General features: G+C 47.5%; 1 non-coding gene across 1 annotated transcript; it reads right to left on the reverse strand.

Annotated features, from left to right (window-relative positions):
* Positions 1-2,462: 2,462 nt before the first annotated feature.
* On the reverse strand, positions 2,463-2,682 carry LOC147731323 (small nucleolar RNA SNORA73 family). Its single transcript, XR_015308814.1, has one exon. It is a non-coding gene; the product is annotated as a small nucleolar RNA SNORA73 family (small nucleolar RNA).
* Between the last annotated feature and the right edge of the window lie 15,609 nt (positions 2,683-18,291).

Consider the following 18,291-nt stretch of genomic DNA (forward strand, 5'->3'; position numbering starts at 1 on the left):
CTCTTTTGAATAAGGCTTGGGGTTTATTTTACACAATGCTCTGTAACAGAAAGGCTTTCCCAGATGTCAAATGCAGAAGGTTCAAAAATACAAAGAGATATATATGTTTATAGGCAAGCAATAATCTAAATGCATGAATAATACTGATTAATAAACAAGCAGCAAAGAATATGAGATAAGACTCAAGCAAATATACTGGACTTCCTGCAAGACATCAGAAAGATATATATATTTTTATATATATGCATATATATAAGATGATTACTTTGGATGTGCACCTCAACTCAGTCCTACATCATGAAGAAAACACCTAAAATGATCAAAGCTATTGGCCAAACATCACAATGGCAATAACCAAAACTCAATACATCACCTGGTGCAAAACACCGCATCTCAGTCTGGGGAAGTAAACAGCCGTGATTGAGAGCCTCAGCAACCAGGGTCCACGCTACGAGATAGACGCGTCCGTCCTCGCTCGGATTCCAAACTCCCAGCTTCCAAGTCCACAAACCACAGCTTTAAACACACTAGAAGGTTCGAGAAAGACCTCCCCCTGGGCCTGAGGAATCTTACCAGAACTGGCCAGATTCCAAGCAAGCATTCCCACAGCAGGAAGGAGCTCTTACATCCCCTTCTCCAAATCTCACATGTTCCAGCCTCTATCTTGACGAAGCTCACAAAAAGCCTTTCAGAACACATAAACACTCCCTCACCAAAACAGAAAGACCTTGAATGTGAATAACCCAAGCAACTTGCAAGCACTACTGTGCATGCAGAAAAGCTGAAGCAAGGCAAAGTCAGAAAACAAGATGACATGAGGCCATGTCAAAGCAAATAGTAAGAACTTCATAATTCTCATAAAACACCAAGCACGTGTGCATCACTGCCCACAACACTGCACTTCGAAACCAAAGAGTACATTCCACATCTCACTCTCCCTCTCAGGCTTTCAAATGCACAACCCACACGTTCTATTCCTTGCAAGGCTGTCTTACTCCGTGACAGCTCCCACTGAAGGACAGCAAGGTTACAAGAAAGAAGAGAAGCAAGGCATATGCAGGACCATCGTACATCTAGACTAGGATGAAATAACACACTAAAGTCAGTTAAAATAATGGTAGTCAAAGGTCATCACAGGGTCTCAAACCACAAAAGTGCCTCTAGCACTAAACTTGCATACAATAACATATCGTAACCCTGTATCACAATAGAAGTCCCATCTCCTCGGGACCCAACTTAACGTCATCCTAATATAACATCTTTTCCTGTCATGTTATTTAATAATTGTACAATTTTCCTGGATAAATATCTAGTCAGTGGTATACATTTGGATGTATGACGGTATGACGCGGGCTATTATCATGCGTACCGTTACAACGCGTGTTTTACAACGCAAGTCGTTACCACGACTTGCGCTGTGGGGTGCGGACTTAGGAATAGTTTAATTTACTATTCCAACACCAGTCCCCGTGGATAGTAGGGAAGGTGTTGGAATAGTAAATTAACTATTCCTTGTCCTTGAGCGCCCTCCAGCGCAAGTCGTGGTTACGACTTGCGTTGTAAGAGACGCGTCGTAATGGTAGCGTGGGGTAACATCCGCGTCGTAAAGGATTTCCCCATCCATTTTCTTAACTCTCCAGCCCCCACCCCTGCTGGCGAGCCGCCACAGAATATTGGATGTTCTGATTAAGAAAGGTTGTGTCTAGGACCTGGATTATGCACACTAAAACAGTGTGAGCGAGTTCTAGATAGTAGGAGTCTTCATATATAGGGTGTAATTGTGAATAATGGGATTCCTGAACCTGGCGGTTGTCCAATCTAGGATGCAAGGGTAATGTCTTCTCTTTGGGAAGGGCCTTGGTAATAGAAATGGGGAACAGCCTTTACAACCCGGGTATTACCACGCGCTACCATTACAACGCTGCTATTACAACGACTTGCGCTGGAGGGTGCTGTTGGATAGGGAATAGTTTAATTTTCTATTCCAACACCTTCCCTACTGTAACGTGGGCTGGAGTTGGAATCGAAAATTAAACTATTCCACTATCCAGCGCTTACAGTGCAAGTCGTTGTAACGACTTACGTTATAAAAACAGCGTTGTAATGGCACGCGTGGTAAAAGCCCGCGTTGTAATACCATACAACCATAGAATATAATTCCTCATATGGAGTCCTATAGAGTAAGAGGGGACAATACAACACAGTTGACATCTACAAAATTATTACATCACATCCATGCCATCTAAGTACACTCCTAAGCACAAAATACATCAGACCGGAAATTGAATAGTAGTGAAACAATTACACTACTAGGACTTTGGGACCTGCCCTGCTACTTACCCATAAGTGTGAAAGATTGTTAAGCTAAAGAAGAAAATACATCTATTAGAACAGCCAAAAGATTTCACCAACAAAATATTTGACCCTTCCCAGCAGCAAAGGGCTATATTAGACACACTGCATTGTGTACCCTGCATGGCTTGTCCCCTCAGTCAAGCTCCAAGGCCTCTAAGAGGTCGTAGTAATCTACAGGATGAAGCTCAGCAATCCAAAGACTGCGAGCAAAGCTTTTTCTCAAACAGCGTGGAACAGGACTGTACGTCATGGGACAAGAGCCTAGGCTCCCATATGCCACTAGGAGAGAGCTGAGCGAGAGGAACCTCCACCACGTATCCCCATTGGGTAACCATTAAAGTTACACGTTACAATCTAAATGAACTAACCACAGTCAGCAAGCCGCAGCCGACCTGAACTTGTTCTTACTTCAGTTCATGTGTAGTTTTCCATAGGAAACGTTGTGCTTTGGTACAAGTTAAGGATTTTCACACAATCATACCACAATATATTTTTTTTAAGTTAGTAAAGGGCTTTTTTCCTGCAGTTGTGCCAAAGTAGTGTTCTATTGTGAGAAAGTGCCATCTTTCTTGCCTTGGTATGCCCACACTTTTTTCTGAACTGCTGATGTGCTTTGACTGAGTGTGTCCTGAGTTCCTGCCAAATAGGTACCCAGGGCCTGTGTTCCTTCCCTAAAACTGTGTTGAAACTAAAACCCAATTGGCATCTCTGGCCACCTATCAGCCCCTAGTAAATGGTACCCTAGGCACCCAGGCCATTGTGACCAGAGAAGACCCCAGAGGGCTGCAGCACTTTTTGTGCCACCCTCAGGGGCTCTGTACTCTGACACCCACACACTGCCTTTGCAGGCTGAGTGTCTAAGTAACAGAACTAAATAGAGAGTCGACATGGCACACACCCCTGTGTGCCATGCCCCCAGAACCCACTGCCCTGGCATACTTCAGTCAACCCTCTAGCTGGGTGCTCTATGCCAGAGGTGTGGGCACAGGTGCATGAGCCCTGTGCCCCTACAGTACCCAGGGCCATTCCTGGGCACTGTAAGTGCAGTGATGCCCTTAAGAGTATATGGTGCTGGGAGGTTGTCACTACGAACTCCACAGCACCATAATGGCTACACTGAAGACTGACAAGTTTGGTACCAAACTTCTCAGCACATTAAACCTGCACTGATGCCAGTGTGGGATTTAATGTAAAGTGCACCAGAGGGCATCTTAGAGATGCCCCCTGAAAACCTAACCTACAATCCACGTCTGGGCTGAGTGGCTGCAGAGGCTTCCACACAGCAGACATGTTGCTGGACCCCTGGGTGGAGAGCTCCCGCGCTCCTGGGCCTGCAACAATGCACATCCTGGGTGAGGTGCTAGATCCCCTCCCCCATGATGGGCAGTGGAAAGCTTCAAAGGCATGCCGACTCTGTGAGCTTCTCCAGACCATTTGCTGGCCCCAGCAACTGGCCCCCATCAGTTCTGACCCCCACTCTGGTGAAAAACTACGTCAGGAAGGGGGGGGGTGCCAGCCTATGCCAACCCCAGCCCTCATGTGGGGGAGACGAGGTGAAGCCCGACCCCGGTCTCCATCCATCTTGAATATGGGGAGCCCCCCTCCCACAGGAGAGGAGCAGGCTTGGGGGTGTACCCACCCCAGGACAGGGACCTATTGGTCCCTGTCCTTGCCCTACTTGTAACGCCCCTTCCTTGCTTAGATTCCGATAAGAAAAGAAGAATGAAGATTGGGGGGAAGAAGACCCGCAGTGCAGCTGCTAACAACAGGACGACAACAACTGACTTAGCCCCAACCCTACAGGCCTGTCGATCCTGGAACCTGCTCCTGCCCAATCCTGGTGACTCCTGCGGACAGCAACCTTGGGACACCCAGAGGACCTGCCTGCCTAGACCCTCTTAAAGCCTGGGACTCCCATCAGCAGAGGCTCTGCTGCAACAACACCCCTGGTGCCAGCCAGGAAGCTCCGGACCAACCCACTCTGCAACCGCCGAGCCCGGCCCGTGCCCGAGTGATCCCGGACCACGAACACGTCCCCCTGGCAACTGGGACCCGAAGTCCAGTGCCCAAAGACCCTCCTCGATGACCCCGACGACGCCTGTAGCCTCAGGACAGAGGACCCCTCCGACCGCGACCAGCGATCAGATTTCCTGACCTCAAAAGACACCCCTGCACCCGGTGCCCCACGTCCCCCTGTGCCCAACTCCTGAGTGCCTACCTATTCTCCAAGACCCCAACTTACCCCTCGAAGTGTTGGTTTCTCCAGAAGATCCTCCGTCCCCGAGCCTCCAGCCTTTGTTCCCTTTTCAAGTTCCTCATTGAATAACATTGAGCGCCAGACGGCTCAAAAGCACCCTGCACCCAGCCGCCCGAGTGCCCTTGGCAGTGCAACCTGTACCCTATCCTACTTCCCTCTTCACCCTGAGCAAGTGACCAGGAGCCCAGCTCCCACAGCCGCGTGACCTGCTAGCCAGCAGCCACCAACCGGAGGCCCCCTTTCCCTCATTGGATAACGTTGGGCCTAACTACCACTGCACCCAGCCGCCCCTGTGCTGCTGGGAGTGCACCAACTGTACTTATCTGACCCTGGGGGACCTCTGAGTCTATGCCCAGAACCCTAACTCCACCAGCCAAGTACTCACCCGGAAACAGATAACTCACTTAACTGCCATTGGATAACATTGACTGGTTTGACTCGAAAAATCTTCAAAGTGTAGATTTGGAAACTAAAAATATTCATATAAATTCACCCAAATTCCGAATTCCGAAGTACTAACCTGTGATCAGGGGAGAAGTTGGTACTGTACCTTGTAGCCCAGTACTGAACCGCAAAAGTAATCCTTACAGGGTTTACTAGTAACTTGTATTTTCTCCATAGGAATCCATTGTCCGCTTTTCTATGAAATTTCATCTGTCTACTTTTGAAAACTAGAAATATTCTTTAAAAATCTTACGAAATACTGAAACGTAATTACTTACCTGTTTTGAGTTGAGACCCCAGTGCTAGCCCCAGAAGACCAGTACTGGATTACCAAAGTAACGAGATTGTACTTTACCTGCAACCTGAATTTTCTCCCTATGGATAACATTGTCAGATTCCTGTTGAAAAGTTTCTAAGTGTGAACTTTTAAAATAGCTTTTTATTCCTGAAAAATCACTAAAACACCTAAAACGTTTTTGCTAAACTGTTTTTAGCTTAGACCCCAGGACTGAACCTAGGAGCCAGTCCTGTAATTACCAAAGTAATCCACAAAGTAATCAACTGTGTTTATGTAAGGAAATCCATTGAGCCTGATGCTAAATTGTGTGTAGAATTATGTTGCCTACTGCAACCCCTGTCCCTATTGTCTTTACAACGTTTTTTGACTTTCTGCAAAGTACTCATCTGAGACCTCTCGTATTGAGAACAGTATATTTTTTGGATACCTGTTGGTTCTAGAAATAAAACAACTATATCTTTTGATTTAAAAACAATTGGCCTTGAGTTCAGTCTTTGGGTGTGTGAAACCTTTTGCTGACTGAGTATTTACAACAAATGCTTTACACTGTCCTCTGGTACTGCCTTACTGCTCGACCAAGCTACCACTTTAGAGAGTAAGGTCACACCTGGCTTTAACCTCTGTTATACCTCTGGGGTTTGTGGACTCTATACACACTGTACCTGATTCTGGTCCAGTGTATATAGAGCCACTTTCTCACATCTATTATCTCACATTTTGGCTCGCTTCTACAGTTTAGCTCAAGTGAAGAGATTAATGACTCAACACAATGTGCCTAATCTTGAGTAGTGTACACATTCTGACCTATTGAATGTTGTGTAAAAGACAGGTGAACCGTAATGATTCAGATACATACTATGGCATGTCTCATAGTTTGACAACAAGATGATTAGCGGAGTGCTGAAACTTTTCAACCACTCACCTCAGTCACAGATCTGGGTTTAATCCATTGTTCTTTTGCTCACTGTGCCATCCCAGTTTGGACTCAGACATATGCAAATCAGTCTTGACCCTGTTCTTCATGGGAAGAAACCAGCCCAAATTGCCAAGCCGGGACCTCACTGGACCAGAATCAAGCATCCTGGGATCAGTTACGGGGTATTACCCCTCATCAGTCAGGATAGCTTGAATCCAGTGGCACAGCGATCTAAGGACCCACGTCTGGGCATAACCATGACCACTTAGGGTGAATATAGCAAACACAACTTGATGATGGACTGAGTGCTCAAACTTTTCAACCACTCACCCCCAAGTACAGATCTGGGTTTAATCCATCGTTCTTTTAATTACTATGCCAGTAGTGGTGGCCTAGGTGGTTGGTGGCCCCTCCGAACTGCTCCTTCAGCCGACCTGTTTTTGCTCGCCTCTAGTCTGGGCCGCTGGCTTTGGAAGATGGGGCGGGGGAAGGTCCTGCCGCAGCCACCTGCTCAAACAAAGATGGATCAATACACTATTCTATCGACTGCGCCTCACAACCAGGGAAAGGCTTTGATGGGTCAGGTGTCTGGCGCTTCGCAGAAAGGGACCACAGACCTGGCTGTGGTCCTCAGGCTAAACAGGTCTCAGTCCAAGATGGGCAGCCTCCGTGTGGACTTATCTTTATTGCGACAGGACCTGTGCGACGTGGTGGACAGGACTCCCAGAGTTGACAACCGAGTCTCCACTGCCGAGAATGAAATCTCTTCTCTCAAGAGCCAGATGTCCAGGTTGTCCACTTTGGTGTCCCCCCTGATGGAGAGGGTGGAGGACACAGAGAACAGGTCATAATGTAACAACCTTGATTGGCCTTCCTGAATCCCTGGAGCAAAGGTTTCTGGCTAGAATGCCGGAGACTGGTTTAAAACATGGGTGCCCGATAACAAACGGTCTCCTTTATTTGTCATCAAGAGGGTGCCCTGCTCTGTGGTACAGAGGTCTCCGCCTGGGGCCTCCCCGCGGCCTGTGATCCTGAGACTGCTCAACTTTAAGGACCGTGATATGATACTACAGGAGGCCTGGGCCCATCCTGACCTGCGGTTCGACAGCTCGAAGGTACTTTTGTTTCCAGACTAATCCAAGGCGGTGCAGCAACAGATGCTCTCCTTCGCAAAGGGGATCCAGAAGCTCTGTGCCTTAGGTCTGTGTTACATGCTTCTGTTTCCCGCTTGCCTAAAGCTCTTCTTCCAGCCCCGCACTCTCTTCTTTGATACGCTGGATCAGGCCTGGGAAAGGGCAACTGAGCGCCGGCTGTTGCAATGCCCCCCTCCACTGCACAAAACTACAAGCACAGAGGAGCGCATGGGGTCGCTCTCTGGCTGCAGGTGTAGAGGGGGGCGCTCCCAGTCTCAGAGGCCTTGGGCCGAACGTGATGCCGATGAGGAGGTCCCGGCTCATCTAAGGGGATCCAGTTCTGTACTCTGCCACACAAAGGGAGCCTGAGAACTTGTCATCTAATCCAATGGTCTTTAGGTCTGCAGAAGTGGACTTGGGTTTTGCCGTCTCAGCTGTCGGACGCACCATGATCTAGATGCTCCTTCTTTGTTTCGCTGATACTAGTAAGGGGGTCTGTGGGTTGAGGGGTGATGCTGGGGGGGAAGGTCGGACTTGCCTTCCTTCATTCCAATGGGTGCCTGACTCATACTGCTCTGCTCCTGGCTTGGTTATTGCTTCTGTTGGGTTCTGAAGGAACACATTTCATGGGCATGAGTGGTAATTCGTTGTCAGGTGCTGGATCCTGTTGTACGGGCCCCTATGAAATACAGGAGCTTTCTACCACTTAGTTCGTGGTTCCTTAATTAGGGTGAAAGATACTTCTTCAGGTGAAGTTCTGGCATTGGGGGGTGTTGGGGGTGGGTTGTCTAGTTGGGCTGATTACCATGGTTTCTTCTAAAGCACGTTTTCCTCCTTTAGGTTAGTAGGGGCAATCACACATACAATAGCGGTTAGTGTGAAATGCATGTTGGGTTCCTGGGGTACCACATCCCCTTTGTTTGGGTATAGGTTGTTCCTTCTTTTTTGGCTGTGCTTTTTCCTCCCATAAGATAACAGTGCTCTTCTGGAATGTGAACGGCCTCCTGGACAGCTTTAAGCGTTCTGCAGTGCTACGATACATTAAGCGCTGTTCTATTGCAGACAACCCACCTACTGGTTACGGACTGTCCCCTTCTAGGCCATTTTGGCTATGATAGAGTGTACCATTCGGGTTTTACCAGTGGTTCCAGGGGAGTCGCCATATTGTTGCACAAGGCACTCTCTATGGCAGTTGCGGCACATCACACAGACTTCCAGGGTTGCTATGTGGGTATCAAGGGCCATCTGGCAGCGAGGCATAATAACTTTATATCCTCTTATGTCCTGCTGCCTTTGTTACAGCCTTCCTTGCAAACTTTGAGATCTCCTATTTTGACTCTCCCTCAGGGACAATAGTTGGAGCAGATTTTAGTGAGCTTCCGGACTCAGTCCTCAATGCCTCTTCCACTTCGTATCCTGCTAGGCGCTCTCGATCAGTCAGCCTCTCTTCCTGGGTAGACTCACTTGCCCTCTGTGACGCCTGGCTCTCCTGGCTTCCTGGCTTCCTGGTCTGTGAGCTTACACCCAGCAGTCCACCATGCATGTGGCAGATTCTCACATAGATCTGATGTGGCTTTCGGGCGAAGGACCTTCTTTCTGTTAAGTCGGGATGCATCTTTCTGCGTGGTATCTCTGATCATGTCATGTTGTTATTGTCGTAGGGAGCTCAACCCACTGTATTGCATCTGGCTTGGAGGTTTAACTCTTGGTACTTGCAGAGGTCAGAATGTGAGGCTGTAGTTGAAGAGGCAGTACGTCAATATTTTGAGCACAATGAGGGCTCTCTGGCGTCAGCTGTGACTCTTTTGGCGGCTAGTAAGCCTTCCCGGAGAGGCCGAATTAAAGGCTATGTTCGTCAGGCGGAGGCGCGCCGAATTGCATGCCTGATTGACTTAGCAGCCCAAATCCTTCATGATGAAGCTGCTCTTTGCCGCTGGGACAGAGCAGTCCCATGGTCTCCTGGCCATAGCCCATACAGAACTGCAACAGATTTCTTTAGAGGAGGCCAAACTGTGCTGAGGGCTTCGACACAGAGGGTCTATGCCTCAGGTTATTAATCAGGTAAACTACTATTTTGGCTGGTGACCGGTAGTGTCTCCGACTGAGTGGTCCCAGTGATTTGGTACTCATCAGGATGTCCTCAGGAGGAGATTTCAGTCATTGCTGAGACCTTTGTGGATTTTGTTTGAGGAGTTATACTTGCAATGCCACCCTCTGCCTTCAGACATTGCAAACCCCCTTCTAGATAGTACACCACCTCCTACTGTGCCTGGTGTATTAGCCTAAGAGCTGTACCAAGCCTAAATGCTTGAGGAGGTGTGCACCGCGGTGTCAGGGTTGGAGGCTGGCAAAAACGCTGGCCCTATGGGTATCCCATCTAATACTACTCCGGTTGATCAAGGATGAACAACCTTTCCGGAGAGCCCTAAAAAACCCACCTGTTCTGCTGATCGTTTTTCTTTTAACAACCATTCTATAAGGTATGAAGTTACACAGAAGCGCCGGGACACCCTGTTGGGGTAGCTGTGCGCGATACCAAAATACACTAAATAAATAAATAAACAATTAAATAAATAAATACAAGAATTTCTATGTAGCAGCTGTGCGGCAGGGGTTCTTCCCACCAGAACTTGATTTTGCCACCATCGTGGTCCTGCCCAAGGAGGGTCTCCCTAGGGATCAGGGTCCCTGTTATCGACCAATCTTGTTGATTTACACTGACATCAAGATCTATGCAAAAGTACTGGCCGCACGGCTGGGCATGCGCCTTCCTCAGTTAGTCCACCCAGATCAGTGTGGATTCATGTCAGGCCACATAGTACGTGCCACTGTATTAGGAGAGTCCAAGTGGTGCTGTCCCGAGTGACGGACTTTGATGGCACAATGGCGCTTCAGCTAATAGATTTTAACAGGGAGTTCAACACAGCATGATGCGCTTTTGTGGATGGGAGAGGGGTTCTGCTGTATGGTTTGTCTACTTTACCATTTCCTGACCGGGTTAGGGTGAACTGGGTTTTGTCTCCAGCATTTCCTATTGAGCATGTTACGCGCCAGGGTGGACTATAGTCCCCGTTGCTATTTGCCTTGGTTATGGAACCCTTGGCGCGGCTTTTACATTATGATGCTCAGGTGTGGTGCTGGCGCTGGGGAGTTGGTCTTGAGGACCGCGTAACTTTATACGCAGACAATATGCTTTTGTTCTTGGGAGCTCCACAGCACATTGGGCCATGCTGCCTTAAAATTCTCCAGCTATATGGAACCCTGGGCGAAGCACTATGCTACGCTCGCGGAGTTTGCGAAGTTTGCGCAACTTCACACTACGCGAGCTGCACGTAGCACAGTGCGAACACACACAGTGCAGCGCTCATTTTTTGCTTGTTCGCGAGCAAGCAAAATGACATCCCGGCGAGATTCTCAATGCGGGGAAGTAAGGTTTCTCATTGTGAGTGGTTGCGCATGCTCGCGACCGCTCTCAATGAGAAACTACCTGTTCGCGTTGAAAAAGCTGCAGCTCGAGTAATAATCTACTCGAGCAGCAGAAAACTACAGCTCGCACTGTGCAAGATGCCGTTTTCAATGATTGCACAGTGCCGGATGCTTGTCCGCACTGTGCAATCATTGAAAACGCATCTTGCACAGTGCGAACATGCTACTACGCAGCTTGTGTAGTGCTACGTGAAGTTCACGCAGTGCGAAGTGCGCTTCGCGTAGCGCTACTTCGCGAACTACGCCCAGGCCTAGCTATATGGTGAAGTGCCCGGGCTTTGGGTTAATGAAGGCAAGTCCTGCCTAGTGGGGGTCAGGGGTGATGCTATCGGGCAGGTTTGGTGCCCTAACATTGGCTCTCAGCATAATTCATTTAAGTATCCAGGGATCCGCGTGTCTCTCCTTCCGGATTTGGCCTGGGCCCTTAATTTCCAGGGTCTGGATCTATGGCTCGATTGCGACTTTAGCCTCTGGGCCCGCTCCCGTTGAACCCCATTGGGCATACGGCCCTATTTAAAGTGGTGTGATTGCTGCGCTACTTATGTGCTGAGCAACTATCCATATTTCATGCCCCGTAAGTGGCTTGATTCCTTGACCCCGAAGATTACTAGATTTGTGTCTTCTTTGGGCTGGCACAGAGTGGTGTTTCAATTACTGCTTAGGTCTCATTTTGATGGTGGCCAGGGCTTATCGGATATTTACCTATATTACCTTGCGGCACATTAGGTCCCAGTTATCGACTGGTTCACTGGGGGGTGGAATGCCCTGTCGTATCAGTTGGCGATACATTCGCTGGGGATGGACGGCATGCTTGATCTCCGATATGGAGCGCATCTATGGAATACTCTGTCTTCCTGTACGCAGGTGTCTATCACCTATCTGAGGACGGCCCTTTGCCTCACTGGTTGGAACCGCCACCTTACTGGAATGACCCGCTATGGTGGGGAACATGGCACCGTCAGCTGTCGGCCCTGGAGGGTTTTATACCTTGGGATCGCCTCAGAATCTCATACCTTGAAGATGTGTATAAGGGGGGGGGGGGCATTGTCCTTTCAGGAGTTGAAAATCAGGTACTGTCTGCCTAATTCACAGTTTTTCTGGTATCTTCAACTATGCCATGCCCTGTCAGCCCTTGACCTCCCGGAAGACTCTTTGCCTCAATACAGTCCGTTGCAGGTGAAGATTTTCCAAGGGTAGTTAGGTGAAGGGGCAACATCCACGATTTATCGATCGCTGGTAATTCTTGCTCTGGATGGCCTTGACAAGACCCGACTGAGATGGGAGTCCTGGGTGGGAATCGTGAATGAAGAGACTGGAGGGAGGTTTGCATGGCACCTAGAGAGTTGGCGATCTTGATGCAACTGCCTATGATACAGTTCAATTACTTGCATGCTACGTACCTCACACTGAGGCGATTACAACGCACGCACTCAGGTAAGCAAGTGGGATGCACGCAATGTGCACTTCCAATGGCGGACTTCTACCATGTTGCCGGAATGTCCGGTTCTGCAGCACTTCTGGGAGGAGGTGGGTCACATACTCTCTACTGTTCCAGGCGGCTCCCTGGAGTTAACCCCTGTAATGGCCTTGCATGGGCTACTCGAGGAAGTCAGGGGATTTAGAGCTGAACATGCTTTTCTGGGGATGGCACGTTTGGTTGCCAAGCAGGATGTGGCCCATGCATGGAAACAACAGAAGTCGACGACTATTGGGTGTTAGTGAGCATGGGGTGGACTGGTGTGCTCATCAGAAGTAGCCAATCTTCGAGGCTCATGGCTGCCCTCAAAAGCATGAACGGATATGGGAAAAATGGTGTGGTTATTATGGTGTCTCGATTTGAAATGGTAATATTGTACAATTCAAATACCTTGGCTCGCTGCAATGCCACTCATGTATGTCAAACATATTTTGCACTGTGTGATTGAATGTTTTGCTGCAAAACTTTAATAAAGTTGGTTATATAAAAAAAAGTCCACATCCCCAAAGAGCTGCTGCTTAGTTATGTGGTAGGCATGCCCTAGATAGGCCATTTGCACCATTTGAGGTGGCCCTGCTTGTGCATAAAGAGGGGCAGTCTGGTAGGCATATGACAGTTACTGGACGAGATACCCTGTTGGCCCTAGAGGCAACTGACCAGAGATGTGCCCCCATGAAAGAAGCCATTATCACAAAGTTTGTTCTGACCCCTGTGAATTATCGCCTAGGGTTCAGGGATAGCCAGAAGCAGTCACACCAGTTAATGATAGATTTATGGACTCATCAAGTAAGGCATTAGTAGGTTGGCACATTCTTAGTAATTGACAAAGAAACCCGAAGACCTTTTCTAAAGACCCTCAAGCGAGTTTCAAGGAGAGAGAGTCCCAGTCATCCTCTGACCACAGGAAGTTGAGTTAATTGGTAACTAACCAATCTCAGGGGCCTTACCAGCCCAAGTGCTTTGAATGCTACCAGTCAGAGCACAAGAAAGGAGATGCCATTTGTTGTAAGAAGAATCAGCTCCCACTGGTGGGCCTATCCCTGCTATTGCAGAGCAGTGCTGGGGAAGGGGGTTGCCCCAAATAGTGTAGGAGGTAGTGCAGAGGCTACCGTAATGTCCATAGGTAACAAAGAGATGGTATCTACAGCTCACATTTCTGACAACACTAAGCAGTATGGGCTGTGTCTCACTATCAATGGGCAGAGAATGGAGGCCCTTGAAGACACAGGAGCCAGTATGAACACTGTGAAGTATGAGAGTTTTCCCATTTGAACTATATATGTGCATTAATATTAGTTGTTCTTCATTTGAATTCATACCTGTATTAACATGAGATATTGGATTAAAAAATCTATATGGCATGTTTTAGTGCATTTTTCAGACTTAGACTAAACTAGGCCTCAGCTTCATCTGTGTTAAAATGATGATCATATTATGATGTTCATTGTTGAGTTTATATTTCTCTCTTGAATGCACATGCAGCAAGATGTACAGAATTTTTAATTGTATGACATATTGTTCTCAAAGAACTAGCTGGAGGAAGCCTTTTGCTACTTACCAAGACTTTGCCTGCTAGCACACTAGACTGCATTCATTCACAATACGTTTTTGTTGTTTACGTAACTAGTTTGTTCTGAAACCTCCAGATGAAATTAGTTCAGAGGGGGCAAATCAATATTCACGTAGTGGGTTAGTGCTACAGTGGTAGGGTTATATGAAGTTCTAGAAATTGGGAATGTGATTTGTTGTAATAATGCTCACACAATGCTGATTTTGCATTTTTCATGATTTCATTTGCTGAAAATGACCATATTAACTCTTGAATTTGTTTGGAAGCCAGATCGTTTTGGGACTCTACTAGGGATGTTGTCCAATTTCTTATTGATTTGCTGCACATTTGAGGCTTAGGGCCTCATTGCAATGCCGGGAACGGTCGGAGCCCTGACAGCCATGGTGGTGGTCGGGAGACCACCTGACGAGCATGCGGTGGTCTGACCGCCGAATTTTGGTTGGACTATGGGCTGGCGGTCTGAACTCAACAGTACCACGGCTGGGGCATGCCACGGCCACAGGAAAGTGCTGCAACAGATGTTGCTGCTGTGCAGCGCCTTCAGCATGTCTGTGCACTGTGTGCCATGCACTATGTCGTGCATGGCACGCAGTGGACACACAACAGTGTTAATGTAGAGGGACATTGCATGCACCTCCCAGCACATTGTACTCCAGGCTCCAATGCCTTGTAAAGGTTGTAGGAAAGGGATATATCAAACCCGACGGTGGTGCCTGACACAAGACCGCCACTATTCTGGGACACTTTTTCAACTGCCTCATCGTTGGGATATATGATCCTCGTGAAGGGGGTGTTGCATCCGACAACTGTGTGTCCAGCCGCAAGTATCATAATACCGCGGTCGGACCAAAGGGCTGTCAGAACTCAGACCGCCAACAATGGGCTGTTGGCGGTCTAACTGACAACATCGTAATGAGGCCCGTAGTCCTGAGTTTTGTTTATTAATGCAGTGTTCCTATAAATGAGAGCTTTCAGAGCAAATGACTTCTATGTATTTTAAATGATTTAATTAGAATTACTGATGCAGTTGTATTTTTCTAATTTCTCTATAGCAATTTACATTTTAATAAATCTTAATGTTTTTTCTAACTTTTGTCTTGATCTCCTTTTTTGAGTATTGGCTGTATTTTGAAATGCTGTTCGAATCTTGTCTTTAGGGACCCACTACCTCATAGTTCTTGAGCTTAACATTATGTCAGATCCCCGCAAATTCAGGCATGCCACTATCATGTGGATTATCTAGGCCATAGCATTCCCACAGTTGTCATCTAGTGTCTTCAGAGCACCGGAAGGTGGTGACAGCAGACAACCAGATAAGGCCCAACCCTATGGCTTTGGTTCAACTAGAGTGTGGAGGGGTCTCTGGTTCTCTGAAAGTAGCTGTGAGTCCAGCAATATGTTCTGTAGACTGTCTGCTGTGGAATGACATAGATCACACTATCTGGAAAGAGGTGGAGCTCAGGTCTCATCTGGAGATGTTGGGATTGCATAAATTGATGCTCATAATCACACGATCAATGGCGACCCGTCAGAGCATCAGAAAGCCTGAAACATTGGCCCAGGAGCCTGCTAAGAAGCAGGCGGTGAGGGACTGAGGGCGAGGGGACATGGCCTTGAAGTTCAGGGAGGAGGCTGAACCTGGGGGAGGAGCCCCAGAGGCCACAAGGAAAGACACTGCTTCCTTGGGAGACCTACTTGAGCTTGCTAGATGACAAGCTACAGGAGGACCATCCGTACAGAGTTCTGCGAAGCACAGAGGGAGTGTTCCCACTCTTGAGGGCCTATGTCGACAGGCCCAGGCCAATGGTGGCACCTCTACTGATGACTACATTTATTGGGAGAATGGTGGTACCCTAATGTTAAAGGCCTTACCTACAGGAGCTGGTTCCTGAGATACCATTGGCCGTACATCTAGGGCAAGCCAAAACCTTTGACCGCTTGATTCCCACTTTTATAGCCTCCAGATAAAGACTAAATCAGAAGCATTCTGTAGGTCTTCTGTTACCTGTCAGGCCTTTGGTAAGTCAGGGGTAAAGCGTAATGCTCACCTGCAACCTTTCTCCATGATGGAAACACCAGTGTGGATATTGTTGGGCCTATGGTCAAGACAGCCGTAAGCAACAAGTTTATCCTGTTCATGGTACCATGCCACAAGGTACCCTGAGACCATACCTCTGGTTACATGGGCACTATTGGGGATCTTTAACCATATTGGTTTTCCCAGTGAATTTGTGTCTGATAGGGGCACCAACTTCATGTCTGCCCCTATCAAGGGCATAGGGGATGAGTGACCCTTTACCCCACCAGGTAGGTCGCTCCCCCTCCGCACAGCACCACCTGTGTCTCCGTGCCCCAGCTGCCGCTGCTGAGGAAGGTCGAGGCCCTCCACCACCCACAGGCTACCACATGCGCCTCATCCCTGGTGGCCAGTGGTAGGGCATAGGTAAGTTTTTCATCCTCTGCTTTATTGCTTTTATTGTATTACCTGTATTTTCATTGTTGTGTCTGTGACTGCTGTTGTCTGTCTTCCCCCGCTGCCTGTACGTGGTCCGTGCCCCTTTTTCTTCCCTCTGTCCCCCTCGGTGGCCCCGTGCCCTCTCTGCCCGGTCATTCCTTCTGTACCCCTCGCTGTCCCGTGTCTCTGCCCAGTTTTCCCTTCTGTTCCCCTCGCTGCCCCAGTGCCTCTCTGCCCGTTCTGCCTTCGGTTCTTCGCCCCTGTATTGCTGTATTCTGAATTTTGCCTCTGTGCCAGTCGTTTTTCCGGTATTTCTGTGCCCTTTTTGCCTTCTGTGCCACTCGTTTTTTGTGCCCTTCAGCCCCCTGTGCCACTCGTTTTCCCCTCATTTCTGTGCCCCTTTTACCTTCTGTTCCACTCGTTTTTTGTGCCCTTCTGCGTCTGTTCCACTCGTTTTTTCGTGCCCTTCTGCCCTCTGTGCCACTTGTTTCCCCCTCGTTATTGTGCCCCTTTTGCCTTCTGTTCCACTCGTTTTTTGTGCCCTTCTGCCCTCTGTGCCACTTTTTTTTGTGCCCTTCTGCCCTCTGTTCACTCGTTTTTTTAATGCCCTTCTGCCTTCTGTTGCAAAGCAATTGAATGAAAGTTGAGCAACTGCACTCCTTCCTTTTTGCTTGTAATTACTCTCATGTTCCAGTTCATATGATGAAGTGCGTGCGAACAGTGCCCGTATATCACCTCTTCACGGCTAAGTAAAAAACAAATCTTATGAGGCACAACTCTCCTGCATCCAACTGTCGCACTGCGTTCGCGGAAATCATTCCTTCGTGAAATTTTTCTTCCATAGATTCATCTTTGTAATCTGATTATCAATATTAATCAAAAATCTTCACTCGTGCATATTCCTTAATTACACCACTACGGAGACAGCATGTTTGTACTTTGAATTCATTTATTCATCATTTTCAAATACCAAACGCTGCCATTCTGGGCTTTGGCGGAGGCATGTGAGAACAAACATATTTCAACAGTGTATATCGAATGACATCAACGTGCTCCCAATGCATTTCGAATTTAAAATTCTTCGTCAGGGGAATAACTGCAAATGAAATAAAGAAACAATTGAGTTAACTGCCCGACCATTATACATATAACTAAAACTGCAAGCCATACCTCTACCCTTAACCATACCAAACTAAACAAGCATTTGCAATGCAATAGGTCTCGCATTAGGAAAGTTTGAGCTATTGGTATTGTAAATGACAAAGTTTTATTTATGTGTTGGTTTGGAAAATAGTGAATTGAATAGCTTTGTCATTTACAATGCCAATAGTTTTAACTTTCGCAAATGGGACACCTATAGCATTTGTAATGCAATATGTGTTGTATTTACGTGACTTAGATGTATTGATATTACAAATAAAAATGGCTTTTATTTTTTTAATAATTAATACTTAAGTTATTGTAATTTATAATGGCAATAGCTTTTGTAAATAACTTTTGTGAAGATTATGTTCATTGTATTTTATTGTGATGAAAATCCAAGAACAGAAGTGAACTATTAACATATTTTTGTGACATTTGTAATGAAGCTTGAAACATTGAGAGAACATATTTGAACCAGTTGTTGAATGGTTGCAAAGATTGATGCTGTGGTGGCGCGGAGTGATGTTGTGGTGGCGACAAGTGATGCTGTTGCATTCAGTGTTGCTGTGGTAGCGCATAGTGATGTTGTGGTACCCCTGAGTGATGCTCTGGTGGTGCTGAGTGATGCTGTGGTGATGCGATAGATAGAGTGAGTGTGATAGATAGATAGATAGATAGATAGAGTGAGGGCGATAGATAGATAGAGTGAGGGCGATAGGTAGAGTGAGGGCGATAGGTAGAGTGAGGGCGATAGGTA

Source organism: Lissotriton vulgaris, chromosome 2_1 (genome assembly GCF_964263255.1).
Source record: "Lissotriton vulgaris chromosome 2_1, aLisVul1.2, whole genome shotgun sequence".
Taxonomy (NCBI): domain Eukaryota; kingdom Metazoa; phylum Chordata; class Amphibia; order Caudata; family Salamandridae; genus Lissotriton; species Lissotriton vulgaris.